The 16,815-nt window shown below is 38.0% G+C and overlaps 1 pseudogene; it reads right to left on the bottom strand.

Annotated features, from left to right (window-relative positions):
• Window positions 1-279: 279 nt before the first annotated feature.
• On the bottom strand, window positions 280-343 carry LOC129065410 (uncharacterized; annotated as a pseudogene).
• Window positions 344-16,815: the final 16,472 nt, after the last annotated feature.

Here is a 16,815-nt window from a genome sequence, read left to right as displayed (position 1 = left end):
GTTCGTTCTTCATCCTAAACAGAAATATTACAAAAGTCTAAAAATGAAGTTTAGGGGAAACCACGTCTTTTGGCCTTGCTACAACAAAAGTTATCAAAGTAAGAAAGGTGGATGGAAAGGTAATACACAAATGATGTAAGATCTTTCCTCAAGCTGAAGAGTTTTATGTGAATTGAAAAGACTTTCATTATTCTGGTAACGGAACGACTTAAATGCTGAACTAATTGTGAAGTCAAAGCTGCCACGGTGCCTAGCATACCTATGCTTCCCAAAAGATAAAGGGGCCGTGTTAATCTTCTCTGTATCATTCCAATTTTAGTATATGTGCTGCCGAGGCGAGCACAAGTTCAGTATTTTATAAGGCAAATGTTTTGTACAAATAGTATGTTCCTGCAAAAATTTAAACAATATGGAAAAATAGGAGAAAGTATGTTTTGACCTCTAAAATACCACCATGTTCAATATATAATATCAGTAGAATGGCCCCATACATTGGGGCCTTATATGGCTTCATGATGTAAGATTCGATGCTATCATGGTAATATCTAGAAGAACTAGAGCCGTATAAGATGATTATCAAAACAAGTCAAGATTTTTTCAGTTCTAAGGGTTTTAGCATTGATAAGTAGAAAGGTATTCAAGTATCTTAAGTGTCAAAGAGGTACAAAATACAATGAAGTAACACAGTGACTTGGGTTCAGGTTGGAGATTTCTGTGAGTGAACAAAACAATTAATATATTAATTTATGAAACGTGATCTCTCTCTGTGTCCATCTTCTCCTCCTTTGTATAGGCCATGAATAAGGTGCAATGTTTCCCAATGACATCGGTAATTAACAAATCTCAAATGCCTGTGCATTAGTTTTCTCCAGAAAAACAAAACTAATAGACTGTAGGAATGAATGAATGTACAAGGTCTGCCCAGAAGTTATCCAGCCATGTAATATGAAAAATAGAGCCATTTATTGAAGAAGATACAGGAAACATTGTGCACAGGCAATGACCCCTCAGTCCCCTTCAAAGTCGGCTCCTTGGGACCTCACACAGTTCCTATAAAAAGAAACAAAATAGCTCACCATATAGTTAAGCCTAAATTTTTTATTCAGCTGAGGGTTTTAGTGTTTAGTGTTGTTCTTACACGTCCTTTACATTCTTTATTCAGGTCATTTTAGGCTGCTTATACTTCTTCTAACCTGCGCAAAATGTTTTTAGAATGTTCACAGTACCCTGTAGACAATATTCAATAAATATTTGTTGAATCAATGAATGATGCTTTCTAAATGGTGACGGATGCTATGTAGCAAAATATTCTGTATGCACTTATATTATATTCAATCATTTTACTGAATTTTCCTGTGTGTTAAATACAGTCTATCAGGTGCCCTAGGAAGTCCTCGGCCACTTCCCAATGTTTACGAGCAATCTAATGCATTTCTGCTGAATTAAACCCTCACATTAATTTTCATGTACTGCCCATCCATCTGACAGCAACTCGACATAATGTATGAAAAACTTGAATCTCACACATGCATTAGTACCAGGGCTTTAGCAATCTCTTATCCAGTGTTAGCGCTTAACTTGTTGGAAACAAAACTCTCAGAAAGCTAGCTCTGTCCCTCCCATTACTTACCCTGATGGCGAAGTTTTGTTGTGGGTAAGAAGGTAAGAAGGTAGGACCATTTTCTAGCCAAGTCAGAAATTGTTACTTTTGACTTAAAGGATGGATATTGTAATTTTCTAGAGGGGGCAAATTCTCCATTTCTGATCACACATCACAAAGAGGAAAAAATATTATGCTCAGTTTTTCAAGCAACAAAACATGTGCATCCACTGATAATTCTTCTTGGTTCATTTTGAAAAATTGATGGTACTAGAAAATCTTCAATTATCACATTATGGAGACTTTCAGTATTAGCTTTAGGTGTTGTTAGGAGTTTTCATATTTTTTTCAGTCTGTAACGATTTTATATTAGTAGAGGGTTTGGAGAGGCAGTATTGGGCCTTACTAATCAGACTCCATTTGGAAACAAACAAACAAACAAAAAATAGATAAGCTCTGGCTGGTGTGGCTCAGTGGATTGAGTGCCGGCCTGCAGACCAAAGGGTCCCGGGTTCGATTCCCAGTCAGAGCACAGGCCTGGGGTGCGGGCCAGGTCCCCAGCAGGGGACGTGGGAGAGGCAACCACACAGGGATGTTCCTCTCCCTCTCTTTCTCCCTCCCTTCCCCTCTCTCTAAAAATAAAGAAAATCTTTTTAAAATTATTTTTAAAAACATGGGTAAATTTTAGCGATGTAAATGTATATGTATTTTTTCACACGACTAGCAGTGATAACTATTATCATCAAATGTACACACAGAAGATAAAGGGTTTCTTAACATTGACATATTGGTGTCTGCGAACCTGCCCCAATCGATGAGGTAGAAGACCTCCTACAGCCCCCCATTCCAAAAAGAACAACTCCCGTAAATGCACCGCTTCTTATTGGGTCCACAGCCGTTTGGGCAATTCGTCAGCTCTCTCTTCCCTTAGGGAAGCACAACTCGAAGCTGGACTCGAAGGTGTATTGAGAGTGATGGGGAAAGTGCAACAATATTTTGTTAAATGACACTTTCTTTTAGGATTAGTGGGTTTCTGCAGACTCAAAGAAGCACTTACACAAAATAATGCACAAATGATAAAAGTGTGAGTCATGAATATCCAGTACTATATTTATAGTGTAAGTAATGCCCAGCTAATATTTACCATATGTGACAAGTGCTATAATAAAGGCATGCTAAACATCCAAGAGATAAAATAGCGAACATTGATTTTCTTAATATTACACAGTATGGCCATTATTCTATCACTAATCTAACGTAAATGTAATGAGCAATGTTTGAATCATAGAGTTTACAAAATACTTTGAAGTACTGTAACCTTTTTTTTCCTCAGAGGAGATGACAGTTTTGACACATAAGAGGCAAGGTCTTTGTCCCCCCACAATATCACAGCATTTATGAAATGGCTGTGCAGACAAATAGGCGCACGAAAAATAGGGGCGAATTTGCAAGCATCTGCAATCCGCTGCAATCTCAAGTCATATCCGCTAGGCCTTAATCCATTCAGTCAATTGCTCTTTCTCCCCTGGACCATTAATCTTTTTGTGTCTTCTAAATTGCCTGTCCATCATTCTATAAAAGTGTTAAAATATCTTATATGGAAAAAAACAAATACTTTTAATACCCGCAAACATTTCAAAATTGTAATTTATATGCACTCTTCATTACCTCTGCACCTCCCATTCTCTCCTTATTTCTCTTTAATATGGCTTTTGTCCAAAATAAGTCCAGTTAAAACTACTTTCCTGAAGGTTTCCAGTGATGTCCAAAGTATAAAACTCAATGGATATTTTGTTCCGGGCTCACCTTCCTCCATCTGCCAATTAAATGCAGGTACTTTGAGAGACTCTCCCTTGGTCTGAGACTTGCGTCATTCTACACGCTTCTGTGTAATATTACCTCTTCCCTATCGTCATGTTGATAACTCCCAAATATATGTTTCAAACCCTAAATTCCCCTCAAACCTTGGGAATCAATTATCTCAGCATCTCCAGACGTTTCGAGCCTAGATTTCCCACATGCCCATCAAATGCTAGTATTTCCAAAATTAGCATTATCCCAAATATTTCTTCCTCTTTAATAAGCTTGAGAACAGAGAATCACCCTACGTGCCCTATTGCCTCTCATCACCATGACTGCTCAGTTATGAAATGTCATAAGCACCTTCCCAAACTCCCTACTTTTGTCTTTTCACAGCATGCTGCACCCTCTACACATGTCACACTTAAATTTTATATATATACACATCAGTATTACTTTAACACAACATGCATATCAACGTACATATCACTCGTTTTATAATTTTTGTATATATCTAACCATAAAAAAGCACTCATATTCTCCACCCAAGTTCTGAAGGCATTGAGAAGCAAACAAATGATAACACTGGCGGCCAAATTATTGACTTTATTACTCAGAGAGGCTAGGCCGGAAGAAGAGCCTACTGCAGGAAACAACGGACATGCTAAGTGAACCGTCACAGTCACGCCACAGCCAGGGGAACTGGCAGTGCTGGGGGACAGCTCAACTGTACGTAGCGAAAGAAGGGTACAGCTTTTGCCTTCCTAGTTATTTCCAAATTTAACAATCAAATAAGCCATGCCTGCTTCTCAGAGACAGTGGTTAAAGATGAACAGAGCCCTGACCAGTGTGTCTCAGTGGGTTGGGCATCGTCCTCTAAACCGAAAGGTCGCTGGTTCGATTCCCAGTCAGAGCACATGCCTGGGTTGCAGGCCAGGTCCCTGGTTGGGGGCATGTGAGAGGCAGCCACACAGGGATGCTCCTCTTTCTCTTTTTTTCCCTCCCTTCCCCTCTCTTTAAAAATAGATAAATGCAATCTTAAAAAAGAAAGAAAGAAAGAAAGAAGGAAAGAAGGAAGGAAAGAAAGAAGGAAAGAAAGGAAGGAGTAAAGAAAGGAAGGTAGAAAGAAGGAGATCCCCAGAATGTGCTTACATAAAGAATCTTTTCTTATAGAATCTCCAGAATGGGGGCAGGTGTTCCTCCTGTACTATTATTAGTCTTTCTGCTTCTGGAATCTAGTTATGGGCCTGACACACAGTAATCACTTGGTAAGTCTTGAAGGAATTTCATGTTTAATGGATACCTGACTCAGAGGACTCATGGAAAGTATAAATAAATTGCCTACGATATAGGCAATAGAAGTTAGAATAGTTAACCTAGGAGACACTTCCAGAACATGGTTTCAAAGCATGTATAATTTTTTAAAAGTAGATTAGCACCAGGCATTCTTTTGCAATCGACTGCTATTTTCTTAAAATGTGTTATAAGAAAATAAAAGAGCAGCTTACAAGCAGACATAGCTTGTTTTGACAAGGAAGACGGAAATGTTTTGGAATGATTTTATTGTACTTAAATAGCATCTTACAAAGCTAAAAAATATGTAACATAAATATTCTTCTTTGAGACCAGTAATTATTATTCCACGTATTCAAAATGGATTTTTTATATTGATAAGATATTTGGGGGATGGGCAATTGGCCACTGGGGTTTTGATCATCCAATAAATGGACTTTCTGCTTAGGCTACATTCTCATAAAATGTATTTTTATAATTACTTAGAGGCATATTGAATTGCTTTTGAATTTGCTACTTTGAATGTCATCAGTTTCAACAGAATATTATTGTGTTCTCTGAAGCAAGCAATTTTGCCTGTCATTTCAGCACGTTAACACATCACGCACCGACCTGAAGAAACAGTCTTTGTATGTTCATGTAGTTTGAGATCTGGACTCCTTGACTTCTTGGATTTTTCTCCCCCAGGCCTTGAAACTCAGGTCAAAGCATCCTATTTTAGTTTTGCCTATTCAGGGATACTTCCTGGAAATAGTGCCTCACATTAAAGTTGAATCTTCTCTGCAGTGGAGCTTGGGAAGACTCTTCGTTACTAAGCTTCTGGTTACCGTTGTGGACTATTTGCTGGAAAACACAGACTGTGTGGCAAAGCATATTGAGAACTAAGAGAGAGAGAACTCATTTCAATAGGTGCATGTATTTCTTGAACACCTCTTTTTTGTAACAAATATAAAGCCAGATGTTTGAACAAATATAACTAGTTAGTACTGAAGAGTTTAAACCAAAACAGAGGGCTTAAGACACATTTATGAAAGTAACATGGGCAGAATTCCATGCCTTAAACCTATAGTGCTTACTGTTTATTCTCGAAAACCACGGTAGATCACATCTAATTTGGGGGATTTTTTAGTGAAGAAGTCCTACATAACAAACAACCCACCGCGAAACTTAGCGGCATAAAAGAACATTCACTTACTCATATGATTGCTGGAGAGTCAGTATTTGGACAGGGCATAGTCAGGGTGGCTTGTCCGTATTCCACACTGACAAAGCAGCCGGAGTTCCTCGGTTGGCTACAGGCGTCTCTCTGCCTTGTCAGCTGGGACTGTGATGTCACACAGCTGCTTCACGCCCTCGTCTGCTCCCTGGAACGGTGGTCTGAGGGCGGTCAGACGGCTTTCATGGGGCAGGCTTACCTCAGAGGTAACAGTGCAAATGTCATGGTGGAAAGCACTGAGCCTGGACTCATTCAATTAGTCCAAGTGGTCACAGAGCCCCAAGAAATGGAGGGGGCACGTAGCACACACCCCTCAACGGGAGGCTCCAGGGGATCAGAAAAGCCCTAAGAGAAGCAGTGGCATTTCAAATTGGTGTTTAGAGAACTGGTATAATTTTGATAATGTGATAGGTATTTAAGGTGGTTAGATACAAATGAGAACACATGAAGGTGGTAAAGAAAGTGAGGAATATATCCAGGACCAGTAAAGTAGCACTTTATAATTTCTATGTAATGATATAGAAATCACATCCAAATGGTTGAAGATTACAAAATAAGAGCTAATATAATTGGCCCCAGGTTTTTGCACTTCCCAGGTGGGCACATCATTTGACTTCTCGCCAACTAGTAATGCCTGACTTTTCTACTTTTATGAGATGTTTTACAGATACCACCTTAATTGGATATCAGTAAGTCATATCAGCTGCAGCTCAAGCTAAAACCACTAGTTAGACACGGTAATTTATTTCAGACTTATTAATTGCCTGCTGGAGGAGAGTATTCCAAGCCTGCATCTAATTGTACACAGGGAGAAGAGTGATTGATCTGTCTGGGCTTTCTATTTATGTTAGTGCAACAGAGACGAACCTATAACACCACTGTGCGCAATTATCACTACTAAATTTGCCAATTAATATACACTGAGCAGGGCCATCATCTAAACAAGTTAGAGAAGAAAAAGAAATACATATCACACATGCTTTAGTTTCCTTGGAGTTTCTAATGATTGTTTTTATCCATTGCATCATCTCTCTGACCCTAAAAAAGGGAGAATCATATGTTGTTCCCAAATATAATGAGGACAAGTCAATTTAAAAAATAAAACTATAATCCCAAGGCTAAATTAAGTTCAGTGACATTCAGAGTTCAAATAAATGCACAGCAAGGGCAGAAAATGAGCATGATAAGCAATAATCATAACCGAAAGAGATGAGCTATTCGGTGAGTGGTCTTTTGTTTAGCACTCAATTTAAATGATAGGTAGAAAAACCTTACATTGACTCATTTACACATTGTCAATTTGTTGGAGAGAGAGCGGAGGAGGGGGGAGGAAGGGGGAGAGGAGGAAATGCTTGCTATGGCTCCGCTTTCCGCAGTGGACCAAGACCCCAGACACTTCCTCATTGCGACAGGTAATTGTCACTACTGGGCCACCACTTCCCTGGATTCTTAGGTGGTATCAATACTACTACAACTGCACATGCCTCTAGCTCCTTCGACAGGGTAAAAAAAAAATCTCTTTTGCCCACTAGGTGGAGCCCCATAGTTCTCCGACGGTGGCTAAACTCTGTGATCTGTCTAGACTGCGCTTACCCAGATCGCACTTAGCCACTACTCATTTGGACAAAACACGTTTAACTAGAAACCAATATACAATGAGCACATAAACACTCGATGATCAAGAGGTTTTAAATAAATGTTTTATGATACAGATGAAAGACACTGAAAATAATACACCATTACTCTTACTATAAATAGAAAAAAGCATGAGGAAGTTCTGTAAACACCGTAGCACTCTTATTTTTTGGATATATATGGTTCTTAAGATTATGCTGGAAGCTGTAAATATATGCAGAGGGGAGGGAAGGTGTGAGTGACTACAGTATTTAACTTTTTTACTATCTTGGGCACCAATTTCATTGCATGAAAAAGTATTAAATGTTCCCAAAAGAAAAATTTGTATCTGCAAAGGAAAAAAATTACCGTCTCTGAGGAGCTATGTTCTAGACTGCTCCAAAGGTATTCTCATCTTCGCTCCTCACAGAAAGAAGTCTGTCAAGTAGCCATGAGATTAAGTGCGAAGAGCACAGGGAAGGAAGATGCTCCATCTTCCTGTCCACAGGAAAAGGCCCCTGTTAATTTCTTCGTTCTATTCTTATTTTACACAGGAAAAAACATGCGAGCATTTAGACCTTCCTATATTTCATTAGAAGTCCTTTATCTTTATAAATAGTTCTGTTCTACCAACACAAATCGTTCTGGAGGTTTAAAATCAATTTTGTGATAATGTGTTTTCCTATTTCTCTTTTTGATCCTCTTCTGAGCTAGTTAAATTTCTTTGCCAGTGGTTACTTTTTTCCCTCAAAAAGAATGTTCTCTTTCACCTACAGAATGGTACTGCACTTGAGAAAGATGAAGGAGAAGGCTGTAGCAATTTAAATTGTCATTACCTAAATAACATGGTTTTCAAATGTATTTACCAGATATTTAAAAAGTACATCAGGCGATTGTAGGTGCACGTTCCACTCTGGGAAGATGGAGCCTCCTGATAGGTATATTGTTACCCCAAATTGCCTGTATCCAGTAGAATTTAATTTTCCCTAACCGTTTATTGGCCAGGGTTATCTCTAGCTGTAACAATTTTCCTCTTAAAACTGATTTTCCAGCAATTTTATGCTGAGTTCCTAAAATGGCTGTGTTACTTCTTAGTGCACAGAGTCATTATGAAAGTGCTTATAAAACATTCTAGGAGGAAATAAGTTATGAAATCATCAGCAATGGTAGATTCCACACCTAAATTCAGTATGCGATGGCCCTTTGGTTAACAGGTAAGACTGTTTCGAGGCTAAAAGCAGTAAACGATTGCCTGGGTGTCACTTCTACAAGCTCATGATTAACCTGGGGTGGGAAAAAACCTGTCACTGGATCAACATTTGAAAGAATGAACATTTCAACTGGTGTCTTAATGAGACATTAGCATGCCAGCTTGTTTTTTAAACACAGTTATTGTTTCTCCCTCATGAATTCCTCCTGAATAGTATACTCTGTCACAGCAAGAGTCTAATATAGGATTACTGATATCTCATATTCAAATATGTAAAAATTCCCATAAAAAATATTAAAAGACATACAGTCCAATGTAAAGTAGGCAAAAGACTGGGACAGTTGACAAAATAAAATATCCAGCCAGTCAACATATGAAAAGATGGTTAACGCCACTATTCATTACGAAAAGTGTAAGTATCATAATGAGATACCATCAAACATGTGCCAGAATGGCTAAAATTAAAGATAAAAACACAATACTAAATTGAGGATATTGTAAAACAGGAACTCTCAAACACTACTGGTTGAAATATAAAATGATACACCTTTGGAAACCGGTACCGCCATTTGTTAGGAAGTTAGTTACAGGTGTGCCCTAAGACCCAGCAAGTCCACGCCTTGTTCTGTCCTTATCTAAGAGCAATGAAAACATCAATTCACAAAAAGATTTGTATAATTATGTCATCTTTGTTTATAACAGCCAAAACCAAGGGGGGGAAAAACAATATTCATCAACAGGAGCATGGATAAACACATTTTGATAGCAAAAAGAAACTACTGACACAAACAACATAGATGAATCTCAAATATATTATATTAAGCTAAAGTACCCACACACAGAAACATACACACTATATAATTCCATTTATTTGAAGGTCAAGAGTAGGTGAAAACTTGTCCTGGCTGGTGTGGCTCAGTGGATTGAGCACCGGCCTATGAACCAAAGGATCGCTGGATTGATTCCCAGTCAGGGCACAGGCCTGGGTTGTGGGCCAGGTCCCCAGCAGGGGGCGCACAAGAGGCAACCAGACATGGATGTTTCTGTCTCTTTATCTCTCCCTTCCCCTCTCTAAAAATAAATGAAATCTTAAAAAAAAAAGAATAGGTCAAAATTAATCTATAATGATAGTAACAGAGAGTAATTGTCTTGTGGATAGGACAGGGGCATGACTGAACAGTTTGGTTGATAGAAACATTCTATATCTTGTTTTTGGTGACGGGCAAAGCTCATCGGACTTGAACTGCAAACGGTCTTGTGCTTCTAATTTCTAACTCAAATTGCTCATGGTTGGCATTTAAGAAAGCATTAAACTTTTGTCCATTAACTTTGTATCTTACCAATTTGCTACAGTCATGTATGACTTCAATGAGTTTATTTTGGATCAATTCTTTGGGATTTCTAAATCGACAATCGCGTCATCCCCCTGCATGTAAATATCCGAGGAAGCAATAAGCCCCGGAGCGTATCACTAAGTTGGTTTGTCACCAACAATCTGGATCTAAAGCGATTAAACCTCACCAAAGCAGAATCTGATTTTTAAATAGCAAAAATGAGCATATGACAAAAAAAGATCAAAGTGTTGAGTTCAGTTATTACTCAGTAAAATGGTTGTGCTAAACCAATTTATTTCAAAGCGAAGAAATTAGACAAAGAATGTGAATGTTAATAGTGTTAAAATGTAATTACTTGCAATGTTAGTACACTCATCTTAAGTTGTGACATAGTGACAAAATACTGAAAATGACTGAAATTTTTAAAATTTAAGTGAAAACTTCATAGTTATTTTTTATACATATCAATTTACCTGAGCATATAATTGTCGGTGAAGGAATTTAGGGATGGGTATACGAATTTGAAGGCAATGTTTAGTTAATGTCACATCGCTTTTTCATCCCCAATGATAGATTTAATGTTTGTCTAAGTGAGACACAAATCATTAGTCATCAAGGGAAATAAAAGCATTTAAGGTCTGTGTTTTGTTAAAGGGAGGATAAGGCACAGTTGAAATTTTGTGAGATATGCACAGTCCAAATGTTTAGGGAAACCATGGGAAAAACAAAATAGTGCATACAACTTGTAAATTAGCAGGTGCAAAATAAAATTAACAAACTCTAATGCTTAAAAAGTAATACACAAGAAAAATGAAACAGAAAAAACAGGGCAAATACAAAGAAACAGTAAGATGGTAGTAGAAAGTTTCCCTATAAAAGTAATTACAGAATTGAATTCTGTAATTAAGAGACGGAGATGATTGGAATGTTTAAAAAATTATCAGCTCTATTTAAAATGTAAGAGTTTGATAAATGTGAAAGATGATGAAATAAGCTATACTTTGGTCCAATACTAACCACAATAAGCCGAGATCTCTATATTAATGCCAAACAATTAGATCAGATTAACATAGTATCAGGGAGAGAGAGCGTGACACTACATGAAATAAAAAGGATGCACAAAGAAGTTATCAAAAACTTGTGATTTCCCTTATACCCTTCCAGCTTCTTGGCTGACAATGAGGAGGTAAAAGCTTTTTCTGAGTCCACTGGTGGCATTGCCTCAAATTAGGGGAAGCAAAAAGTAGTACCATTACAAGGAGGTATTGGCAATTCCATGCACATAGTGAGAGAATCAATACAGCTCCCTCAAGAGATTTGGGAAAAAATATACTAGATTTGAAAAACAAAGTAAGCTTGATGTATAGGACATATATAAAACACTGCAACAAACAAATAGAAAAAAATGTTGAACGTTAATGAAAATTGGCCACTGGAAAACAAGTCTCTAATTTTGAGACTATTTTGTTTCATTGTAAGCATTTTTCAAGAATTCTATAAAGCTCATAGAGATGGCAAAAGAACCAGACAGGGTGAAAATTGCTAGCACACCGGACACTATCCCGGCATTGTCTGAAAGTCATTTTTCCTCCCCAGCATGGCGGAGAACTTTACTTAAGGTGAATATTAAAAGGCTAAACTTCTACATGACTTTGAACTTTCACTTCAAACCTGATTTCAAAGCGATAAGGTTCTGTATCTTTTAATTCCCTGGCTTGTACATGTGGCGCACAGATGCAAACAAATTATGAGGATGAAATCACCATCCTAGTCAGAGAAGATCAAAAACTAAAACGAATCTTAAAAATGTAAGGTACTCAGAGAGCCAATTCCTTTTGAGACAACTGATATACAGTTGGCACTTGATATATAGGAGTAAATAACATAAGGTTTAACTAAATTTTTATTCTTTTTCATTTTAAATATGGAAAAAAATACATCTCATGAAACTTTAACAGTATGTTGTGTTGTAATAAATTATATACAGTATTTTTGTTTTCCATGGTAATTACTGAAAACACAAATCTTTGCCATATATAAACAGCTAAATTAACACATCCACATTAAAATAAATAAATGGTTTCTGTGAAGGTTTATTTTTCATTTTTTGAACATCAATTTAAAACTTACCTTGATCTGAAAGATCACTGAAAATTTTGTAACCAGACTTGGATGGTGTGGGGTGGCTCAGTTGATTACTGCTTCATCCTGTAGACCAAAAGTCTGTGGGTTCGATTCCCAGTCAGAGCACAAACCCAGGTTGCGGGTGCGATCCCCAGTCAGGGTGTATGTGGGAGGCCAGGGATCAATATTTCTCTCTCATATTGTTGTTTTCCTCTCTCTCTCTCTCTCTCTCTCTCTCTCTCTCCATTCCTCTCTTTAAAATCAGTAAACATATCCCCAGGTGAGGATTTTAAAAATATGGATTTTATAGACAGTATGAATTTATAAATAACATCTCATTAATAAATATTTTATATTGATTCTATGATGAAATTATAACATTTTAGTTATGCTGGGTCAAATGAAATTATTAAAATTTATTCACCTATTCCTTTTTAAAAAAAAGATTTTATTGATTTATTTTTAGAGGGAAAGGGAGGGAGAGAGGGAGAGAAACATCCCTGTGTGTCTGCCTCTCGCGCGCCCCCTGCTGGGGACCTGGCCGGCCACCCAGGCCTGTGCCCTGACTGGGAATCGAACCGGCGACCGTTTGGTTCGCAGGCCAGCACTCAATCCCCTGAGCCACACCAGCCAGGGCTCTCTCTCTTTACTTTTTCAAATGCTTATTTCCTCAGAATCTTCTGGCCTCTACATGAATACATCACTGAATTTGACTTAGGGTTCTACAAAGCGAATTTTGCCTCCTATGCACAGTGTGATACAGGCACTTTCTTCCTCTTAGAATTTATGTCTAGGAACCTAACTCTCATAGGAGAAGAAGGCTGGTAAGAGCTGGAAAACCTGTCGAATCTCACAGCAAAGGGAGTGACGCCAGGGGAGGGAAAGCAACTAGTCACAAGGTTAATTGGTATCATCGGGAACAGGGACTACAAACTGGTTGCAACATTGAAAATCATGTGCAGCTTCCGAATGGCGAGACCTTCCTACCTGACATCAAAACCTAGATGAATTCTTTTTATTTGCAGTTTTCTTTCAGGTATTTGGTGCTGAATGAGCTGACCCACGGTGTGGTATGCAAGACAAAGATAGATGCACACTATATCACATAAGCATTTCTAAGTTCTGTTTTATTTGTAAGTTGTCTATGTTCTCTTATAATACATTTAAAAGGAAACCTTCCATTAAGTCATATCAATACTAACACTCTTCAAGCTAGAGGATAGTTCTCTTACATTGTTTTTCCAAATCTCTTCATGAAACTGTTTAGCATAAGCATGCCCATGCCAAATGGTACAGCTAGTTAGAGGATTATACTAATGTATTTTTCTCCATTTAATATCTGACTTTCAGAATCATACATTTGCCCTCTCAGCCATAATGTGAAAGTGTACAATACCTAAATTGCTGAATGATTTTTAGTATGAATAGAAACAAAGAAAAACAGTTTCCATAGCAACATGTCCTTGTATTGATACATGGAAACACTAAGAGCATCGCTCTCATCACTATGCAAGTTTTGTCTTGTTTTGTCACTTTGCCTATTGATTTACTCAAACGATAGGGCAGATGCTGAACATCATTTTGAGGAAAAAATAGAGGCAAATGGACAGTTAAAAATGTACTATAATTTCATACTGACTATGCTATTTAGTGACATAAGGTTTGTTATATAGGCAAATTATAAAACATGACATGGGAAAAAGAATCAAGCTGTATGTTAAGAAGGTATCTTATTAATTTTGCATGGGCTTGCATACACCAAAAGATTCGTGGAGTTGGCTTATAAAGATGAAGGACTATTGGTTGACTGTGTTATAAATACACATGCACGAAATGAAGTTTACCACACCCTTGATTTTTGCACAGAAGTCTGTGTGTGTGTGTGTGTGTGTCTGTGTGTGTGTGTGTGAATGAGAGAGATAGGAAAGGAAAGAGAGAGGAGATGGGAAAGGGGGGAAGAGAAAGAGAAATTGACATTTACTGAGCATGTACCAGGCAGTTTTCTGGACCCTAAGGTATTCTGATTAAAGTACAGGGTATTGTAAGCTCAGGTGAAGAACAACTAATTCTATCCAAGAAAAGCTAAAACAAGTTTCATGGAATAGGTGACAATGACATTGACCACCAAAGGATGAACGGAAGTTCTTTAGGAAGATAAGGAGAAAAAAGTTCACAACAGAGTACATCGCTTTAGAAAGAAGGCATGAAAAAGCACAATTGTTTTGGGAGACAATGGAGCCTGTTGTGTGTGGAATACAAGTATTATTTTATAGCATAAAGAGGGAAATTCTGTTCCGATTTTAGCAGTCCCGACATTATTCGGCTGAGGATGCCAGCGAGAAGGAAACCAAGGATGGCCCGTTCCATCACAGGAGCAAAGAAGGGAAGGAAACTGCATGACCGAGGACTGCGAAAAACAGGACAACCCGTGCGAAGTAAAGCCTCTGCCTGAGAGCTAAGAGCGCCGCTTTCCCTAGGAACACGTGCGACAACAGCCTCTCTCTACCCTTGCCGCACTTTCCCCTCCTGGCCTCACTGGCCTGCGCCTTTTTGCACCTGAGCTTTTCACGTCATTCTTCGGTTGCCTCCAGGTCCCCATAACTGCCCGGGCTCAGCAAGGTGGCGGACACATACCCTGTGCCAGCCTTTCCCCACCTTCCAACCCAGTCTCCCCAGTTCTCTGTCCTGGGTCTTAGCGGTCCTACCTCCCAGTGCACGTCAACTGCGTCTACTGCGTTCGGAGCACCTTTGCCAGAACGTTTCGGCCTCTGTCCTTCAATGGGTCCCGACTGCTGACAGGACAAAATTCGAACTGTAATGATAATGGCCGGAAATAAGTTAATGTAATTTCTAAAATTACTTGAACTACATTTATGAACTCGTGCACACTTTAAAGAATCTGCCTTGTTATATCAGCAAGTTGTGAAATACATGAATAAAAATATATTGGTCATTTAAAAATGTTTACAGAAGCAGGAAATTTGATGGGAAATTTCGTAAATTTAAAGACCAGGTATAACACTCATAAGAACTTGTCTCATTGATGTAACGTTTGCCAAAAAAAATAAAATAAAAAAATTAAGACACCATTTAAATGCTGAATTTGCACATAGATGTGTGCGCTCTCTAAACTGTTACTAGAAAAACTTCTTTTTAATGAGGTGCTGTGCAATTTCAATGGTAATTATGTAACAAATCTGGATGTCCTTAAAAAGGTATTTTGCATTTAATTTTCCATCTTTTCTACAGAAGGCTCAATCTTTGAATGCAAAATTGTTTAGATTGTACTACAACATTGTAATCCTTTGGAAACTTTGTGAGATTTTTCTCCCTGTTTTAGACCCACGGGGTATGATTTTTAATTCAGACATTTGAAATGGCTGTGTGGGCGACCTTGGCCTAGTCATTCAAATCCTATGTGACTCCATTTTCCATCTATAAAGTGATGATACTAATAATATTTCTGATAACATTGTAAAAGTTTAATATAATGCATGTCATTACCTTCATTGTTGTCGCCATTATGATTTTTCTAAGAGCAGGTCCTTACAATATATTTTTAATTTATTAACTACTTTCTATTTTTTTATTATTTATTTTTAGAGAGGCGAAGGCAGGGAGAAAGAAAGGGAAACATCCTCATGTGGTTGCCTCTTGTGCGCCCCCTGCTGGGGACCTGGCCCGCAACCCAGGCCTGCGCCCTGCCTGGAAATCCAGCCAGCGACCCTTCAGTTTACAGGCTGGTGCTCAATCCACTGAGCCCCACCAGCCAGGGCTACTTTCTATTTTTTAAGCACCCTGTCACCAATGATTTTAAATGATAAAATAATAATATTATTTTCGGCCCTTGCTGTAACTGATATGACCTGACCTCAGTGAGAGCAGGAAGAAGCATGGAAGTGATTTAAAGTAACAGTGGTTTATTTTTTACTCATTCAACAGAATCATTAGAGATCATCAGTGGTATTATGCTCAGTGAAATAAGCCAGTCAGAGAAAGACAAATACCATATGATTTTACTCATATGTAGACTAATGAACAAACTGAACTAGCAAGCAGAACAGAGACAGACTCACAGATACAGAGAGTAGACAAACATTTTAGAATTTGTTAAGGTTCTCAAATTACACAAATTATCTTTCTAGCTATCTCAAATTGATCAGGTAATTATTATGTCTCCACTTCATTATATATGTCTACATAACAGCAAACAGTTTATTTGGGAAGAAATAAAATAGAGCAGATGGTTTTCACTGGTGAGACTCAGTAAACAAACTATAGTCATGTGACGAAATGTTTATTAAAATTGGGCTGTTGATACTAGCGAATTTTATTGAATTAAAGATATTTTAAAGTACTACATCTAAGATTAAATATTTACTTAATTTAGACTATTTTCCCAAAGTCTTCACAATAATTGTGCCTAAATGTACTATGGCCTCTTTATTTGCAAAGGTCTTAGGCATCTGCTAATCATGTTGATAAAAGCCAGATTCCCTCTTTAGTGAGAACAGACTGTGATTAGCTGAAATTTCTCTGCCTGCATTCTCAGACATATCATTCAGGGGCATATTTCCTATGCTGAAGCGAAGTGGGTATGTTGTTTGTCTCCACAGCACCCATT

Source organism: Pteronotus mesoamericanus, unplaced genomic scaffold (assembly GCF_021234165.1).
Source record: "Pteronotus mesoamericanus isolate MK-2021 breed Mesoamerican mustached bat unplaced genomic scaffold, CSHL_Meso_final contig_177, whole genome shotgun sequence".
Lineage (NCBI taxonomy): Eukaryota > Metazoa > Chordata > Mammalia > Chiroptera > Mormoopidae > Pteronotus > Pteronotus mesoamericanus.
The sequence above is the reverse complement of the archived record's forward strand: the minus strand, read 5'-3'. Positions and strand labels throughout refer to the sequence as shown.